The following is an 18,620-nucleotide window of genomic DNA, read 5'->3' on the forward strand; positions in this document are numbered from 1 at the left end:
GGTCTGGAAGGGAAACCTTTCTCCCGGTGGCTTTTGGTGTGGGGAGGCCTTTGGGGTAATCTGGTGGACCAGAAGGTGGACGGGAGCCGGCAGTGCATGCTTGCAGCCTGGAAGGCCAACTCTCTCCTGGGCTGCCATTAAACTCACAAAGCATCTACCTTTGATAGAGAAGCTTACAAAAGACAAACAACTTCTTCTGGGAATGTAAAGGTTTTAGCTCTGGAGTGGAAACTTGGATATAGTTGCGGTAGGTGAAAACACAGAAATGCAAACGGAGAGTTCTCCTAGAGCTCATGTAGCGGTCTTATGTATGGTGGGGTGAACGACCCCTGCTTTGCTTTTGGCTCAAAGCTTGCTTTCGCAGGCATTTCTGGAGGTGGTGCAGTCACCAACCCTGGGGGTGTTCAAGAAACACTGAGCTTTTGTACCTAGGGGCGTGGAGTCATGGGACGTATTGGTGATAGGTGGATGGTTGGAGCCCTTGGAGGTCATTTCCAGCCTTGCTGATTCCCTGAGTCCTGTTTCTTAGCTCCAGAATTCCCATTGTCTCCTTCCCAAGGTTCAACAGGTATTTGGTCGACGGGGTGTAACGCCTCTCATGCACAAAGAAGACATTTGGGAATTGGGATGGATTTTATTGACATGATTGGTGACAGGGTGACAATGGTGACAGACCCCTCATGCTTGTGCAGACCCAATGTGTCCCGATGAAGGGCCGCAGTGTGTTGTGGGGTCAGAAAAGGCGGGCTTAGGTGGACGGATGCCAAGGGCAGTCGCCAGCTCTCCAGGCAGGACCCAGTGAAGGATGTCCTTCTGCAGCACAAACAGGGTGAAGAAGACAAGCTTGCAGGCAGCAGCCCAAGAACAGCAGAAACGCCCCTGCAGAACAGAAGAAGGTGAGTCAGATCTGGGGGCACGTTTGTCACAGCACTTTCCATCCAGCCCCGGCAAATGCCGTGACATGTGCCATACAGGGAGCAAGGGAATCTGTCGTAGGTCTGGCACAGGGCTGCCAAGATCGCCACCCCACCTGCTCTCCCACCCAGGACCCTAAGCAATACTGAAGCATTTTATCTCCAAAAAGTCAAAAGCTCTGCCTGATGGTCTCTGGACCCCAGGGCGACTCACCGCAGCCAGGTAGTTACAAGTGGGTGCTTCTGTGCTGCCGTCTGCTCATCCTAGAGGACAAAGCAAAGCAGGGCCACGCGTTGGGGTGAGCGCAGGTTTGGGCACTCGGAAGCCCTCCTTCGTCCCCACAACCAGAGGGAGGCCCATATCCCCTGCGGTGGCCCGGAGGTGAGCCTTCCCTCCCCAAGGCCCCGGTGGGGCTTTCTCCCTTACCAATCGCACTGCCACTGCCTCCTGCATCAGGGAACTCATGTGCTCTTCCCTGCGTGTCATCTTCCTCCTGCTACAGACACGGGGAGTTTGGTGTGTGAGAAGAGGCCTCGGCCGGCACCAGGACCTCACCCCCTCCCCACGCCCCCCATCCCAAGGTGGCCACGGGGACCCGAGGCAGCTGCCCGGCCTCTGCTGGAGCTGGGGCGGGCACCTCTGGGTGCCAGACCTGCACAGGCCCGGCCTTCCCGAGCTCCAGCCGACGGCCCAGATGGCTGGGGGCTGCTGGGATCCCAGCTCCCCCCTGCCTCAGGTCTGGGCTGTGCTGCTACTTACGGGGCAGTGCGCTTTTCGACCCTCCGTTGTGCCTTCTGGAGTTTTTTCATCTCCATCTCCACGTCCTCCTTCAGTGCCTGGAGAAGGAAAGGGTCTGGTCAAGAGCCCGTCCTGTGTCTGCTGGCAGGGGGCTTTCCCCGATCAATGTGCTGCTCTCCATTCTCTCCCTCCCAACCTGCATACCTCACGGACTTTGGTCCTGCTCTCGGAGAACAGCTTGCCAGCTCCCGCAGACCTCTTCTTACACTGCAAGCAATGGGACCAGTTGCATGGATCGCAGGGTGGGAAAGGGTGTTTGCAGCCCATTGCCAGCGCACAGCAAGGCCAGGGTGGAGCAGGACAGCAAGCCCTGCGCGCCCTGGCTGCGTTGGCCCAGCAGCTCTGCCCTGCGGGTTTCTGCAGGTGGGTCACACACCTCCATGAGCTCCTGCAGCAGTGCGCCTGACTCAGCGTTGTCTTTCCATCAGTTTTTCACAGGTGTTCTTCTCTCCATGGCTTCACCTGCGCGCACAACAGGAGGCAGATCAGTGTGAGGGGCACGGCTGTGGGCATGGCGTGGACAGAACCCTATCCCAGTGCGCCATTAGCGCATGGGAGCTCACGCGTGCTCCTTTCCGGCTGTGCTTGGCACACCGGGTGTCCCACGTGCAGCCATGGCCTCTGCCATGAGTTGCCGGCAATGGGTACAGCTGCCAGCCCATGGCCGTGAGGCATGGCCTCATCCCCCCCTCCGGCAGGCACAGGCAGGCTCTTTCAGACCCGCCACGGCCATGCGCCGGCACAGCAAGAAGTGGAGACGAGGCCTGGTGCCAGGCAAGCTGCAGGGCTTCTTCTTACCACTCAGTGAGCACAGCTGCAGATGCGATTCGCAACAGTCCTTGACCACGCTGTGGGCTGGGAGGGCACCGGGGGCACTCTCTGCCTTCAGTCTCCTCTCCCAATCTCTCCCACCTCCTCGCAAGTGCCGGTGCTCAGCACCAAGTGCTCTCTGTGCCCAGGGAGCGGTGCTTCTGCTACTCTGCAGGGTGATTGCATCACAATGCTCTCACTGTGACGCGTGCCCCTCCGCCCATGGGGAAGCGCCGCTGCTCTGCTCGACTGGTGTGCAGAGCATCGGGAGGAGATGGACACCATGGAAAAGGAGGATGAGATAGGTATGTGAACTGGGGTTTCCAGTGGAGAGGAACAAGATGAGCTGAAGAGGTGATTCAAGATAGCTGGCGTGGCTTTGTTAAGGGCAGATTGTACCTGACCAATCTGGTGGCCTTCTGTGATGAAGTAATGGCATCTGTGGACAGGGGAAGGGCAACGCGTGTCATCTATCTGGACTTCTGCAAAGCCTTTGACGTGGTCCCTCCCCACATCCTTCTCTCTTAACTGCGGAGGTGTGGATTTGAAGGATGGACTGTTCAGTGGATTAGGAATTGGCTGATTGGACGCAACCAAAGGTTCTTGATGAATTTTTCTGTGTCAGGGTGGAGAGCTGGTTACAAGCAGTGTCCCTCTGGGGTCGGTCTTGGGACCGGTGCTCTTCAACATTTTTATCATCTTTATCTTTTTTGTAGAGTTTGCCTTTTTAATGTATTTTTGGCTTTCAAATTTTCTAGGTATTATTCAGAACTACAATCCCAGTGAAATACCTTTGGTTTGTTGTGAAGAAATGTTGAGGGAGCTGGGCTTGTTTATCTTGGGAAAGAGAAGGCGCTGGGGGACCTCTTTGTGGCCTTCCCCTCCTGTTTATATGCTCCCTACAAGTATTAGAATGGCTTTTTATGTGGGTGGATGGTTATCCGGACCAGGGGAGAATGGTTTTAAAACTGAGACAAGAGAGGTTTTTGTTAGATATTAGGAGAATCTTTTTCACCTGGAGGGTAGTGACGCACTGGAGGTTGCCCAAGGAGGTTGTGGATATGCAATTCGTGGAGGCATTCAAGGCCAGGTCTGGATGTGGCTCTGGACAGCCTCTTCTGGTGGTTGGCGACCCTGCACATAGCAGGGGTGGTTGAAACCAGATGGTCGTTGTGGTGCTTTTCAACCCAGGCCATTCTGTGATACTGTGAAAATGTTTTGATCCCATATATCAGTTGTCCATTTGCTTATTCCCTTCATGAGGACCGTTATTTTGAGGTAGAACAGAACCTGATACCATCTGCTGTGGAGGAACTTTTCTCTGAGCAGACTTGCTCTGGTGCCAGTGACAAAGTCACTCTTTCCTGTTCTTTAGGCAGAAAAACTTCGTTAAACAGGTCTGGTTTTTGTATCTCACAGTATCTCACAGGGAGTGCAGGCTGAGTACAGCAGCCTGTAAGTAAGAACACATTTTTATCTAGAAGCTTGAATTTCACTTCTCAGCAAGGACAGCCGGATTAGAATACATATTGTGATGAATACTTCATGTGCTTACTTTCTTGATTATTCATCTACTAATTCCAAAGGAGTGGAGCAAGGCTTTTAGCTTACATGCCAAAGCACCCTTGTTTGTTTGACTGCAGCAATGGAAGCAAAAGGTCCTGTTGCTTCAGTCCTTACATTTGTGTGCTGTGCCAACATACTACTTGAGCCTGGTGCTTCCATTCATTTGGGACTGTCATCATTAACAGGCACACGCTTTGCTATCCCCTTGGATTCTGAACGAGTTCTGAAATGTGGAACTTGGAGGTTTAAGGATGAGAAAACAAAAAACCAAGAGGGCACAATCAAAACATCTGAAAGGAACAAGCACAGTGAGTGGTGATACCAAGCAGATGTAATTTGTCTTACAGAGAGCTGCTTTAGCTCTTAAAAACAGATGTGTTCAACAAATGCTATTGATAATCCATCGGATCTGTGTAGCTTGCTAAAAAATGCAGGCCATGGCATGAAACTGTAAGCCTACTAAACCTCAAACTGCAAGACATCAGAAATCATGAGTTCCATTTGTTATGTATCCACAGTGGATTCCTGTGGCTAGTGTATGTGGTATTGTACAAAGGTAAACCACAGATACGACAGAAGAACAAGTGAGGAGGTTCCCTTTTTCCATCTCATACCCTACGTGAGATTTTGGCTTTATGTTGGAATTTTCCCTTCCTTTCCAGTTGCCATGTCTCTTTCCAACACCTGTGCATGCAGTGCAGGTGTGCCTAGCTCCTGTGGTACATTTCTGCTTGCTTATCATTGTTACTAAAATAAGGGCAGAAAATAAAGCCTTGGCAGCAGAGGGGCAACTGGGACTCAGCTTTCCACATAGAGGAGAGCACTTTCCTAGCTTTCTAGTTGAATAAATAAGGCTTTACGATCTCTTACTGAATTTTTCAGTGTCTTTGAAGACATTTCAGACAGATCTCGAGTATTCTTTATATTTTTAATTGAAAGTGAACCACTTAAGATTATTTCAGAAAACTAAACAGTTCCTTTGATTATTAATAATCAAAATGCCTGTAGTTTTGCTAACAATAATGCTACTTAAGCATCAAGTCATTTTAAGCATTTCTAGAGAAATTAAGGCATCTGCACGTGTCCGTGGAGCGAGAATGTCATGGAAAAAAATAGCAAGAATGAGTTATGCATAGAGATTTTTGCACCTTTGCTTTGATAATTGGAAAAGTACAGCTTGGGATGCTGCCGCAGCTGCTTTTGCACAAAGAGTAATTTGAAAAAAGTAATTGTTGTGGATTTGATTTTTTTAATTATTATTATTTTTTAGCAGGGTAAATTTCTGGGAGTAGATTATATCAGTTTGATTTATACTCTGTGTCCACTGTCTTGTTTTTTCTCCCCCTTGTGGAAATGGTGTGGGCAAATAACTAGCTTTAAATAGATTGTTTGTGTCTTTATAAAGAGAATAAAATGGACTATATCTTTCAGATGCTTCTGCTGAATACCAGCCCTGAAGCCTGTCTGCTTCAGTTGCCTTCCAGCCATGCGGGTCTCATAGCTTGGCTTTCCATACCACATGCAGCCGTTCCCTGGACTGCTGCACTCTGCTCATGTTTTAGACAGTCAAACTAGTTACTATTCTGCATTCTTCTCCACTAATCAGAGTCCTCTGAGCAGTTACCCCCTGGCAGGAGTCTGTGTCTGTGTTAAAATTGTATAGTCCTTCCTTTTTGTGCCCTACAACCATTCCAAGAGACAATCCTCCCATTTTCCTGAGTTGTGCCCTTTCTTTATTATTGCAGTCTAACATGTCTCATTCTCTCCAGAGATCTTATTTACAAACAACTGCAGTGACAAATAAGCAGGATACCTAAAGGCAATGCAGGCTTCCCTCCACATGATGTTAATGTTACTTAAGTCTTAGATGTGAACGACCCAAAAAGATGCCGCGGGTTCTGTTTGTGTCTGTCCCTGCTGGGGTTGCCAAAGAAGCTGATGTACAGAAGCAACCAAACTTTAAGAAAATACTGTCTGAATGGGTTCACTCACATCACAATGATGTTTTAAAGAGAAGTTTACCTGTAGCCAATATACTGCTGAGCTTAGAGGTGAAATGCCTTTCTTAGCTTTAGGACCTCAAATATTGCATTAAAATTAGGGGATGAGGGGATGGAGTTGGTTTATTTTACTCCTCAGCTCCTCATATACTTTAATATCTATCATTGCAAGTGCCTTCTTTTTTCCTTTGTGATCCAGGCTGATAATGGTGACTAGAGAACTGTACCAATATAAACAGGCTATCAGATTTTGTATGTTCCTTTAATACTGAGAAACATCCGAATGACCATACTAGAAGTAGTTCTGGATTAGTTCTTAGTTTGAAACAATGTCATATTTAAAGTTACTTTGATATGTAAGAACTATAATTAGCTTTAGAAATGAGATTAACTACAGGATCAAAACTGTTCATCCCAATGTAGATGCTAAAAGTACTTTTGGTCTAATAAATGTAAAACAGGTACTCGAAATTCATTGCTTTTAAGGTGCATACTTAACGTTCTTTTTTTGTTTAGTGCTTTGATACTGTGAAATGGAGAGCGCTCTAATTGAGAAGCATTATGAATCAATTAGTAGGTTTTTTAACGACTGTGACAAAAGTCTCAGACAGTATGTGCAAGTCTTTTCCAGAGATGGACGTAGTCCAGAGTTGTTGTTCCCTGAGACAAGTGGTTTGTTTTCATAACAAGTAGTGGCATTTATCAAAGCCTATTTACTTGCCCAGCTGTAAAAAACCATGACAGTCTGCACAGCATTGCATTACAGTACAGCAGTCCAGTTACAAGGAATACTTCAGTAAGTGCATGAACAGCTATGACAAGTGGCTTATTTGCTAAATGCAATGCACTGTAAGCAGTTACAAACCAAACAGCCGCGTTGCAGTGTTGATCTCTATTAGTTTTACAGATCCTATTTTCTTCTTCAAGTGCTCATACGCTTGTTAGACTGTCCCTGTGCTGGTTACCAGCCTTTTACTGGATTAAACAATTTGACATCATGGAATATGAAATCGTGGGAGATTTAGAAATTCTAGTCCTTTTATAACAGTTTTTATTTGAAGTGGAAGGACTTGATATTGGATAGACGTTTTCCACTGGAATTAGTTCTCTGAAACTGGATTTCAGCCTTCTGCTATGAGCTCAGAATGTCTGTCTTCTAATACTCTAAGGAACATTCAGACCATGTAGTCACTAGGGCCAAAAATACAGCATGTGAAGTGATAAGGCAGAAAGAATGACATGCAGTCAGTCTTTGTATTAGTAGCATGGTTTCACAGTCTCCTGAGTAATATCTCCCAGTAATACCTGATTGGACTAGTGTAGTGTTGCAGTCTAACAATTAGACTTACTAATTAAATTTAAATAGTTATTGTTATTTTTACTGGGAAAGAAGTAATTTTCAGTGTCAGTAACTGTGTTGGATTACAACCAATTAACTAAAGGTACTTTGTTTTACAGGACTTTTTTTTGGCCAATTTTCAGTGGAGAACTCCATGCAGAAATGGTGTTACATGACCTATTCCACCCAACTTATTAAGAGTAGGGAAGAAGGCCATAATAGTAGGCTTTGTTGTAGGGCATTACAGCATATTTCTGCTTTGAACAGCCAGAGCACACGGCGTAGCCTGCCAAGAGGCCACTATAACATCTAAGCATACAATTAACTGTAAGTGTGTGAGTAATCTCATCCTTTTTCAGTGAAGCATTTAAGCATGTGTTTATGGTTAATGATTAGGTCCAGATGAAAGCAGCAAGATGATCTATGATTAAAGTTAAACATATGTTTATGTGCTTTCTTGAAGAGGAGTGAAATTATTCAAATGCTGTAGCACTGTGGGTCACCTCACAGTACTCTATTTTTCAGCTTTAACCATCAGATTCTCCAGTGGGGTAATGTCAATTTTTTTATGCATATGAGAGGTTAAACACATTAATCTCTGTTTTCTTGTCTAGTTGTTTTGGTATGAATTTTAGTAGAACTATATGCACTGCTCCCCTAGAACAGTGATCTGAAGTGCTGACAAGGAGAAATTTCGCAGGCTGAAGTCCAGATCTTAAACTCACATTCTGAGTCTGTAATTGTGTAATAGCTATTATTATTCTTTCTTAAGTTTCTAAATTTTGTACTTTGTTTCCTTCTTTTACAAAACTTAATCAGAAATGGTTAAAAAAAACTATGTTATAAACTTCAGTTACTTGTTTATTTTTCCTCAGATGCCCCAAACAGATCACACTTTGTTATTGCCAGCTTCTTGAATTGACTAGAAAGATAACGGAGACAACAGATTTAGACATAGACACTTGCATTTTGAAGCTTGAAAATTATACTACACAGATCCTACTGTGACAGACGTTTGTTAAGGCCATCTTCACCAGCAATCTCTCCTTTTCTCCACAATATTTGCATAAAGAAGCTATATCGTATATCACTGTTACAACTATATCTTTTCTTATTACGTTCATTTGTTGTAGCTTTCTACTGCTTCTGAAGCAAGCTATTGGCATCATTAAACTTTCGGTCTCACCTGCTACATTTCTGAGTTATAAAACAGACAAAACAAATGACATGAAATTGTAGAAAAAAAACAGGGAACTTTCCATATCTTCAATCTCCTTGCATACTAATTAGACAAAATAAGCACAAAATGAAGTTCTGCTTTGTTCCCCTATGCTTGAGCTGGAGGGACATGTGTTGTCATGTTTCTGGGCCAGGTAACAATTCCTGATTGACACTCATTCTTTACTTTTATGTATAATGTTATGTAGAATATGGCTCTGAATCACATTCTGTATACTAAATGTGGAAGTCAATCATATTGTGAAGGTACTTTCCTAATGAATAATGTAGAGCAAGATGGTGTGTAAGTGATTGGTGTTGGATGTGGTCCCATAGAATAGGTCAAAGTAGTTTTAAACTCTTTGTTATCTTCTCCTAACAGTAATTGCTCTCTGATTTCTTAACAGTTCTGGGATCTCTTGATCTTGTGGCATTCTTTCCTCGGTCTGGCAGAAGGCACACAAATGGCTGTGCCACATTCCCATTGCTAGCACCCTAACTTATATATAGGAGAACCTGTGAGGAATTTCCCGTGTCTTTGAGCTATTTGATGGCTTTCATGGCATAATATAGATCGTTCTGTTGCTTGGAAAGGCTTTTCTGGTAGTGGTCAGCTCCTTCTAAATGGTGCGTTCACTTTTGGCACTCTGTTTCTGGAACGTTTGCTTTGGTAGGCCAGAAGTCAGCAAGCCGTTAATGTGATCAAACAGACTCCACCCACCAATTACTAAAATAATGCATGCATTAGATGGAATCTTCAAAATGTTCAATTCAAGACATTTTAAAATAACCTTATACTTCAAAGTCAAGTATGTCACCAGCTTGTTAAGAGTCATTTTTTCATTTCTTTGAATTTTTCAGTGAAATGTGTGACGTTAGACCTAATCTTGGAAAATTCTCTACGTTTTATTAAGTATGTTGTCCTTTCTGTAGCATTCATAGCAAAGAGCGTTGCAATCAATGAAAAGAAAAAATAGAACAGTGTAAAATGCATAAGAGTATATTTTTCTTACTCTTGGCATACATTTAGTGTGGTCTGCAGAGTACAAGAGGAACTAAAGAGAGGTATAGACTGCAAACTATAGGGATTTCTGAAATCAGTTTGAGTTTATCCAAAGGCTGAATCATAATTGCAACTCCACAAGGGAATGGTACTGTAGATTTTTCCTTTTTCACTGATCTCTGCATATAAATTCGTGAAGAGGCAAAAGCAACAAAGCCACCTCTTTGTTGATACAAAATGCAAAACAGATCTTTGAAAGTTTTTTGTTGTTTGCTTTTGGTTTTCCATAACTGAACTAGAGAAGAGGGACTAGGGCTGCCTAATTATGCAGTGGGACTACCCCCTGGTTGAGGCTGAATACTTATAGCCCCTTTCATTTCACTTGTTCTGAGCTCATACTAGCCCTTCCCCAGTTCTAAACCAGCTGTAATCTAACCTGCTTGAGAGGCCGTCTTCTGTCTTTGTCGTAGTCAGGAGAGAAGTGGGAGTTCAGGGAAGCAGGGGGTGGACATTTCAAGTGTATCTGACCATACAAGAATTAAAATAAGTGGACAGAGCGCTAAGTCAGTAGTTTTTTATTCCTTGTGCCAGAATATGAATAGGAAAGGAACCAGTAGCAGGCTTACGTTCTCTTCTGTGCAGGATCCCATCTTGCTCTGCTGCCTTATTGCAGTGGAAGAAACATGCTGCATAACGTAGGTTTGATGCAAGATTTGTTTTCATTGTGCATCAGTTTGGGATATTAATTCTAACTGAATCATATTGTTTTCTAGCTGCATTTGCTGAATGCCATTTTTATGCTCTAATGCTTTTACGCTATTCATTCTAGGTAAAACTGCTTACATATTATTTGTGATATTTGTTTGGAGACAGTTGATGGAAAAGACATGTTAGATAAAACTAAATTATGTTACCGAGACTCGGTGTCAGTGTTTATAAAAGGAGACAACAGAAAATTGACACTTCTTACAACCAGGATATCAGAGCCTGCAGACATATTGTGCAAATTATCACTGTTTCCTATCTCCCCTTTCTTTCTGAAGGAAAGCAAATTTATTGTTCTCTCAGGTCTTTGTAGATAAAGATTTCTTGCCAGTATTTCTTAAACTTGCACAAAGTGCAAGAATAGGTCGGCTTGTTTTAGAAGCATGCCATCTCCAGCCTACCTCCCGAGGGACAAGTTAGGGCACGCTCGTGATGAGCAACAGCTCAGCTCCTGCGGGGCTGAGAAATGAGAAGATGCTGGTAATGGGTATTGACCTATTAAGAGAACTACCAGTAACAGAGACGATTAACATTTCATCGTGCTCCTGCAACCACATGTACCTGCACAGACTCAGCTTCTTCACACACGTGGGCCCACAAGACCTGGGCTGCTGCTTTCTCACCCAAGAGGCATTTGTGTTACCATCCTACTTGGGAACAGGCTACTCCGTGCAATTTTACAGTATGCTACTGTGCAAAGTTGAGGAGGTTAGATGAGGACATGAAATAATTGACTTGCCCAGTTATAAAGTGAAGGGGTTGTGCTGTTGCCTCAGTTAATAGCGAGATTCAATCTGTGATGTCTCTTTGTAGGAAAATGTTATTGTGACATCCTGTTCAGCAGAGATTGGTATAAAATTACTCCATGACTATTTCAGAATGAATTTGAATGAGCAGGCTGAGCCTGTGCTGGATCAGCACTTTGTCTTGTATGTCTATATTGATTCTGATCCCGGTCTGTGAGCTTTTAAAGCCAGATTTACTGTAGTGTCGAGCCGTGAACTTCAAAAGCTGTCTTTGACTGAGGGAGAGTAAAATGTGATAGATGCAGAAGAGAAATCATTAATCAAAGTTGTTTTAGATTTAGTCTGTGAATGGAAGAAGTTCTGCAGTAGAGAATCCTATCACCAGGGCTTCATCTGCTTGCAGTTATTTCAGCTCATCCTCCCCACTACACACCAGAGGTAAGCCCTAGTTAATTCTGTCAGGATTCCCTCTGTAGTTTACTTAAAACTGTCCGATCTGCAGCAGAGAACGTGTCACGTGTAAGCCAAACACCATTCCTTCATTTTAGGAAAGATTTCTGGGCTCGATAATGAGACAGACCTGGATAGAGGGGGGAAAAAAGATGGATCTGAGGAAGAGCAGTGGCTCAAAGAAAACAAATTGGTTGAATGGAATTGGCTAAGAGAAGATAACAACAGAAACAAAGGGAAGGAGTAAAGTCTTATAGTCCTGGCTTTCCATTTTCCTTCTATCTACCTGTTCACTCATCAAGATCCATGAAAATAGAGAAGGCAACTTTTGCAAAGAGATCTTGCCAATCATGACTGCTGAGCCTGTATGTTTAGTACATTATAAATATCATTATGCTCATACTGACCTTCTCACTGCTTCAGTTTATTCTTTTCAGCTATTGTTAGGATTACATACTGAGATGCTTACATTTATAAACTTGTATTTCTGAGCTGTATTTCTGTTTCCACAAATACTTTTGTGTATTACATATCAGTGCTTAGATATTCTAAGGTCAAGTAATGGTTCAAGTATGAAGCAAATCCTTTACTTTGTCTGATTTTTTAATTAAATATTTTATAATTTTGGAAAGAGGAACATAAGTTGTTTGAAAGTCTCATCTTTGAGTATGAATGGGCTTTCTGCAGTCTGTAATGGTAGAGAAATTGGGTGTTAAGAATTAGTATTGTAACACTGAAATACAGCGTTAGCCATTTCAGCGCTCACCTGATGTTTCCCTCCTCCTTATCAAGAGGTCCACGTGAGCACCAAATGCTGGGAAATCATTTCTGAAAAGCGAGGCTGTGTTTGCTTACTCTGTCAGAAGTGACAACAAAGAGTTTCCTGAACTTTCTCAAAACAGTAATTTCAAAATCTGATTCCTCGGAGAACAAAACACCCATTTAATATGTTAGTGTGTTTTCAGCAGGACTTGGTGTTTTCCTATTAATTTACATTTTAAATTGCTCTGAAAGCATTAATTTACCGAGCAAACGTAGTAAGTACGAATGAAAGAGCTATTCAGTTAATAAATGGTACCATCTAGTTTCAATGGAGGAACGTTTAATGGCTTTAAAATCTATAGACTAATTGTTCTATGGATTTTGTAAGCAATCCTGTTAGTAATATTTAGTTGTACTATTCGAGACATTACCTGTAAGATACATGACGGATGAGGGCCAGCTGTAAAAGTAACCCTTGTTACTTCGAATGAAATCATCCTGACTGGAAACTGCTGTGCCAAAATCATTCAGCTCATGAAAAAGAGGTAAAATATTAAAGCATCTTTGAAGAGCAAATTCATTGCTCTGCGCTTGTATTTATGCTTTAATTTTGCAAATATGTGCATTGGTTAGAAATTAATAAAATTTAAGACTGAATTATAGCTCCAGTCAAGCTGTTAGTATGAATTTCCAATGCATAATTTTCTGGAATTCTGGTGCAACTCAAGTAAATTAGAGTAAGAACAGAAATTCATCTAAAAATATGATAATTGTGGTACATACTGATTTTTGCTCCCAGTTAATGCTTTTCTCTGTTGTGCTTTTTTCCTTTCTGAAATCCACGTTGTGCACTTCTAGTGTATGAAATGTTTGGTCATCTTTAATCCAAGTAACTTGTCTTATATATGCAGAAATAAACATGAGTTACTGGATCTTACTAATTATCAGTGCAAAAATCCCAAGTGATGTAATAGAAAAGAAATTCCTTACCCCAGCAGTAACAATCTCTCGCTATATTACTTTATTCTCTGTTTTCTACATCATAGCAGTGCTAAGAGAATTAATTCATTAGTATTTGAAATGTGTTTGCAGTGTATCTGCGGTCTTTGAAAACTAGGATCGGCATAAAATCATCATAGAATCACCAAGGTTGGAAAAGACCTCCAAGATCATCCAGTCCAACCGTCCATCAGTCACCAGCATTGCCTGGATGAAAGCGGAAATTACTATGTAAGAAGTATCGTGAACTGTGTTGCAATTCCTTCAACAATTTCCAAGTAATGTTTCTAGTCCCTTTTATACTGAATACAGCTTTGCCTGCAAGGTGGTAATGGCATAAAAACTTGACAAAACTTCAATGACGTTTCAATTAATGCATTGTTTAGGTGTAGTTATGTTTCATTTGAAGGTGGTGAATAGAAACATGAGTCCGCACACAGAAGACACGTATGACTCTTGCATAGCAAATTAAGGTCAGAATGTGAGTATAGGAATGTTTTTTATTTTTGAGACCTGAAAAGATAGTTGTCAGGTGGCTAAGCATAGTTCAGCTGAATGCTTTATCTTGTGTAACAATAAGAATATCACATAAATATCAAAATATTTCCGGATATAAGAATATTTTAAGGTGAAAACAATCCCCCAAAATTAATTTTAAAGATTCAATATTAATGACAGAATGAAAACAATGATACTAATAATAGATCTTAAAAATGCTAACATTCTGCATGGCTCTGCACTACAGCCTTGATTTGAGACACTGAAAATGGGCTTACCCATTCAACTGTGTTGATTAATATGTGTTTTTAAAGTTTCAGTAGTCTGATACCTTTATCTTAATTTATTCTAAAAATGAGAGTCAGCTCATCGAGTCTATGGAGACATTTCTGGGTATTAAAGTTTATGGATGACTAGCTGTATGTACAATATTGTCATATTGCAGCCTTACCACTTAACAGAGTATCTCTTATAACTTAAAAATGAATCGATCCTGTTTCCTTAATGTAATGGATGGTGTAATAACATTGAAATTCTCATATATTGTAATCTGTGTGGTACATTGATATGAAGTATGGACAAAATCTTTCTAAGTATATTTTAACGTATTATGATTACCGAGACTAGGCAGGCCAGAGCAGTAATGCTTTTATCTTTGTTGAGTTTCGTGTTGATGTAGCCACAGTAAAAATCTTTTAAACATACTTGTTTCTGATAAGTGGTGTACTTAAGTTACTCTTAGGTATGAATGTAAAGATGAGGAGTAGATGGACTTTGTTAATGGATTAATAAGAAAAGCAACAAAAAAATGATCCCTGTATATTCATATAGGCACCTATGTGTACATACATAAATTTCATTTGATGTTTATCCTCAACCTTATGGTTGTTGTGGATTTGTATGCATTAAAATGCAAGTTTAAGTTGTTTGCTTTGATGGGAGTGTTTTAGGTGGCTGTAAAGTTGAATACCGAATCAACTACAGTTGAGTCTGAATGTACAACTTTACATATGCATCTTCAGTTACTTCAGTGAGGAGCACAGCTATGGGCCAATGGCCCCAGCCACCCTGAGCCAAGCTAATTGCTCAGGTCTGCCCACGTATACCAGGTGCAATTCATCAGTAAATGGGGTAGTTGGCTCTAGGTTGGTATTTGTTTCTTACAGGTTTGCTCCAAATACTGGTTATTTTTACAGAGTTGTTTGGAGCTCCAAAATATGCTGGAGATTGGAACGATCAGGAGAGTTAGCAAAGTGCTGCTTTGTGGTTTCTTTCACTCAGTTAAAGCTTTAAAATAAACCTTATTTTCTGGTGAAAGAGGGCTGAGCATAATTAACATCTCCCCTCATGCAGACAGCATTTAATCCCTGCCTCAGCTTGTTAGGATACACCAGGCTGCTGTGAGAGAAGACTCCGTCTTCCAGTTAATTTCACTAAAATATTACTATGCAAATGTTTCCTCCTTCACACTGTAACTGCAATGTGTAACCTTGGATCAGTCACCTATTCAAAATACTTGTCTTTCATGATGTATGCTTCCCCCCCACCTTGATAGCCAGCACATTCAGTCTCGATATACTATTGACCTTGCAACCCAGGTGTGCCAGTTGTCTCTTTGGCTGTTTGTGCATACGCACAGGGAGGTGGGCTACGCAGGTGACATCAGCCTCTGTACAGTTAGTGGTGCCCTTTATTACCTCACAGTGCTAGTGCCAAGCTGCTCATTGGCTTCAGCTGGGAGATGAGTGCTGTGGTGCCCAGCTGTGAGGTGCTTGGGCTGGCAGTGCTTCTCCCTCTCTTCCTCTGCAGGGGAAAGAAAGAAGGGACTTTTTCTTTCTCTGAAGTAGAAGTTCAGATTTTGATGGTAAGGGAGCTGATGTGGAGGCCTGGCCTTAAGGAAGGCTTTCAGTAGGCAGTACAGTCTTTGGAGCTGCTGCAGCAAACCTGGTGGTTGTCTACCTTGCAATTTGAGTATGAAAGAAGAGTAGCCTGTGGATTCCACTGTAAGTAAGTGCTATTCTGTGTTTTGGTGTTGTCATTTGTGCTCTTATTACAGCTGTGCTCATCCAGCGACCCACAAGCTAGGTTTTATGACACTGTATTTATCCTTCATCTTTCCTTCCTCGCGGCTCTTTTATGCTCAAGTGAGGTCTGGATGAATTGCTGTGGTAATGGCAGAGTTGATTCCTCTCATGTCATGTGGTAAATGTGAATATGGTTCTGTGTATGGAGGGGGTTACGGTGCTGGAGAGCTGACAGCAGGGAAACACAGGTATCTGTGAAATTCACCTAATCCATTGCCATTTAAACCCTGTGGATTGTCACAGAAACGAGTTATTTCCTCTGGTAGTAGCAGCCAGATGGGAACTTACAGTACTTTCTGTGCTGTATATGAGTGGGTAAATCTGTTTGCTAATAAGGACTTAAGTGTAACAAAGATAGTAACTTCCAGTTGCAACTATTGCAGTAGCTTTAACTTGCGTGGACAAAGGATTGCCACTTCTAGAACGTTCCTTCCAACTTCTATCCAGAGATGTGGAGATGTGTCACTGCTGTCACCTTGTGAAGTCAGAAGCGTTTGGAGCAGCTTTTGTGGCTATGGATAAAGCTGTTTGCTTCCCGCTGTTTGCATTTTTTTAAGGTACTTGAACTGTAACTTCATGTCTTTCACATGAAGAGAGAGCTCTTCTCTCTGTTAAGTGGATCAGGGACACAGTGTTTTCAGCTGGCCAGGAAAAACAGATGGCAGTAGGTGCCATTTTTTTCTGCATGGAGGAATTCTGTGCCACATCTCTTCTTCATGTGCACTTCCATGTCAGATGCCATTCTTTTTGCCCCTCTGCTGCCATCTGTCACACAGCAACAAAACGGAACAGAACGTTGGTGGGGAGGTTCAGCCTCTAGTGCTGCACTGCCAACATCCACTTCTAATTTTAAAAGTTTTTAAATTAATTTTTAAAGTTAAATTTAAATTTAATTTTTAAAGTTAAGAGATTTGTCAAAAACCTATGAGCCCTACGAGGCTGTAAGAATACAACAAAGGATTTTCGAGTGCATAAACAATAAGCTGTTACTGTCAGCTTCTCCTCAAGGAAGATGGTAAAAAAAGGAAACACGCCTCCTAGGCATATTACACCAGAGACACGGTATTGAAGACTAAAGTAAAAAATTGAAACAGCATAGAAGATAAGCACGGTTGTTGTTGTTGTTTTTAATTTATTATTAACCTGAGAAGCTCACCAACCAAAAGGATCAGTAAGGTCAACAGCTTAGCAAGGCTTAAAAGGAGGATTAGCCATTTATCTGAGCACTAAGAATGTCCATCGCTACTTCTGAAAACATAACATTTGTAAGAGATATTAATCCCTATGTTTCAGGTACAACATAGCTTTGTCCCAAGGCATAAAGAAGGAGCCTCATCCTGAGCACCAGATACTGGACAAGATAGTCCTGTTTTGTTTTATTTTTATACTAATTCCATTGCTGAAACAGACTGCACTTCTGTTCTCGCTGAAACTGTTACCTCCCTGAGAGTTATACCTTCGTGCAGCAAAAGAGGCCCGTGAGCACCACTGGCACTGAAAATTACAGAAATGGAAACGAAGGCAGAAAATACACAAAGAGCTTAAATGACTGCATGGAGTAGGGCTAGAGGAAGGTTAAAGTAAAAAAGAACAAATTCGACTGACTGATTCTTTAACAACTTCATTAAAGAAGGCAAGCTCCAAAATTAACATAGAAGCTTTCTTCACAGAGAAACCAAAGAAACAAACCATGCTGCCTCGATGAGAATCTTGAAACAGATTTGAGTAAGTGGCTCCTCAAAATAACAGATGCAGAAAATGCACCATGTGAGAAATGAACTGAAGTAATCTTAGAAATCCTTAGGATAAATAAAGAATGTCTAGAAGATGATGAAAAGGAATTTAAAAATCAAAACCATGCAAAACCAGTTGCAAAGCAGAGATGCCATCTGAGTGTGGAGGAGGCCATAATCTCAGCATCCATGCCTGGGAGGAGGAAAGGGTAGCTCCTGGGCATGCTGCTACCTCCAGCAGAGATGCAACCTCAGGGTCGCCAGCCGAGAAGGAGTCTGCGGCTGCCAATTAGAACCAAACAGCTCTCTGGAGGAAGGCAGAGCACTTGCAGTCATGGCAAGGAGGAGGTAAGGGGAGCTACCGGGCATGGATCTAGCCAGCCATCAGAGGAAAAGCAAAAGAGCACCACAAGGGAAGAGGCAAGGATGCCCAGGAGGCGTGGACCCACCTGGGAAACTCCAAAGGAGCTGCAAATGCATCAAGCACAGCAGCAAAGCCTAGAGAGTAGGCTGGAGTTAAAGGAGCCAGAAAAGAACAGGCAAAACAGAACAATCGAGGGAGAGACAACATCAGGTAAGTGAAGGCCAAGCAAGAGCAAGGGCGTGGGCAGGGGGACGAGGAAGGCAAAGCCAGGTAAGGCACAGAAGAATGAAGAGCACAGGAGAAACTCAAAGCAAAGCCAAGAACCATCCTCCAAAAAGGAAAAGAATGCCCTCCCTCAGGGAGGAAGAAGCTAAGGCAAAGAAAGGAACAGCTAAGACAAAGAACCAACAAAACAGACACAAAGACAGGAAAAAGCAAAGCAAAAGGCGCACCACTGAAAAGCAACGGGGGAAGCAAAACAAACAAGGAAAACAAAGCAAACAAAACAAGGTCACCATACTGTAGTCCGTTCCTTTGCTTTACTCGTGTGTATCACGGCAAAGCAAAGAA

At 42.4% G+C, this 18,620-nt stretch overlaps 3 long non-coding RNA genes across 11 annotated transcripts in view; 1 reads left to right on the forward strand and 2 right to left on the reverse strand.

The window, feature by feature from the left end:
• LOC777017 overlaps positions 1-18,620 on the reverse strand; it is a 515,269-nt gene that overhangs the window by 290,930 nt on the left and 205,719 nt on the right. The window lies entirely within an intron of this gene.
• Positions 1,126-1,772, reverse strand: LOC121113319. Its single transcript, XR_005860742.1, has 3 exons — positions 1,675-1,772; positions 1,342-1,411; positions 1,126-1,178 (listed from the first exon to the last, which is right to left on the reverse strand). It is a non-coding gene; the product is annotated as an uncharacterized LOC121113319 (long non-coding RNA).
• LOC121113316 lies at positions 2,767-17,906 on the forward strand. Of its 4 annotated transcripts, none has more exons than XR_005860739.1 (5): positions 2,767-2,828; positions 11,496-11,598; positions 13,465-13,649; positions 16,337-16,510; positions 17,247-17,906. It is a non-coding gene; the product is annotated as an uncharacterized LOC121113316 (long non-coding RNA). The 4 variants fall into 4 exon arrangements; XR_006939632.1 differs by lacking the exon at positions 2,767-2,828 and adding an exon at positions 5,393-10,212; XR_006939630.1 differs by lacking the exon at positions 11,496-11,598.

This window comes from Gallus gallus, chromosome 6, assembly GCF_016699485.2.
Source record: "Gallus gallus isolate bGalGal1 chromosome 6, bGalGal1.mat.broiler.GRCg7b, whole genome shotgun sequence".
In the NCBI taxonomy this organism is placed as follows: domain Eukaryota; kingdom Metazoa; phylum Chordata; class Aves; order Galliformes; family Phasianidae; genus Gallus; species Gallus gallus.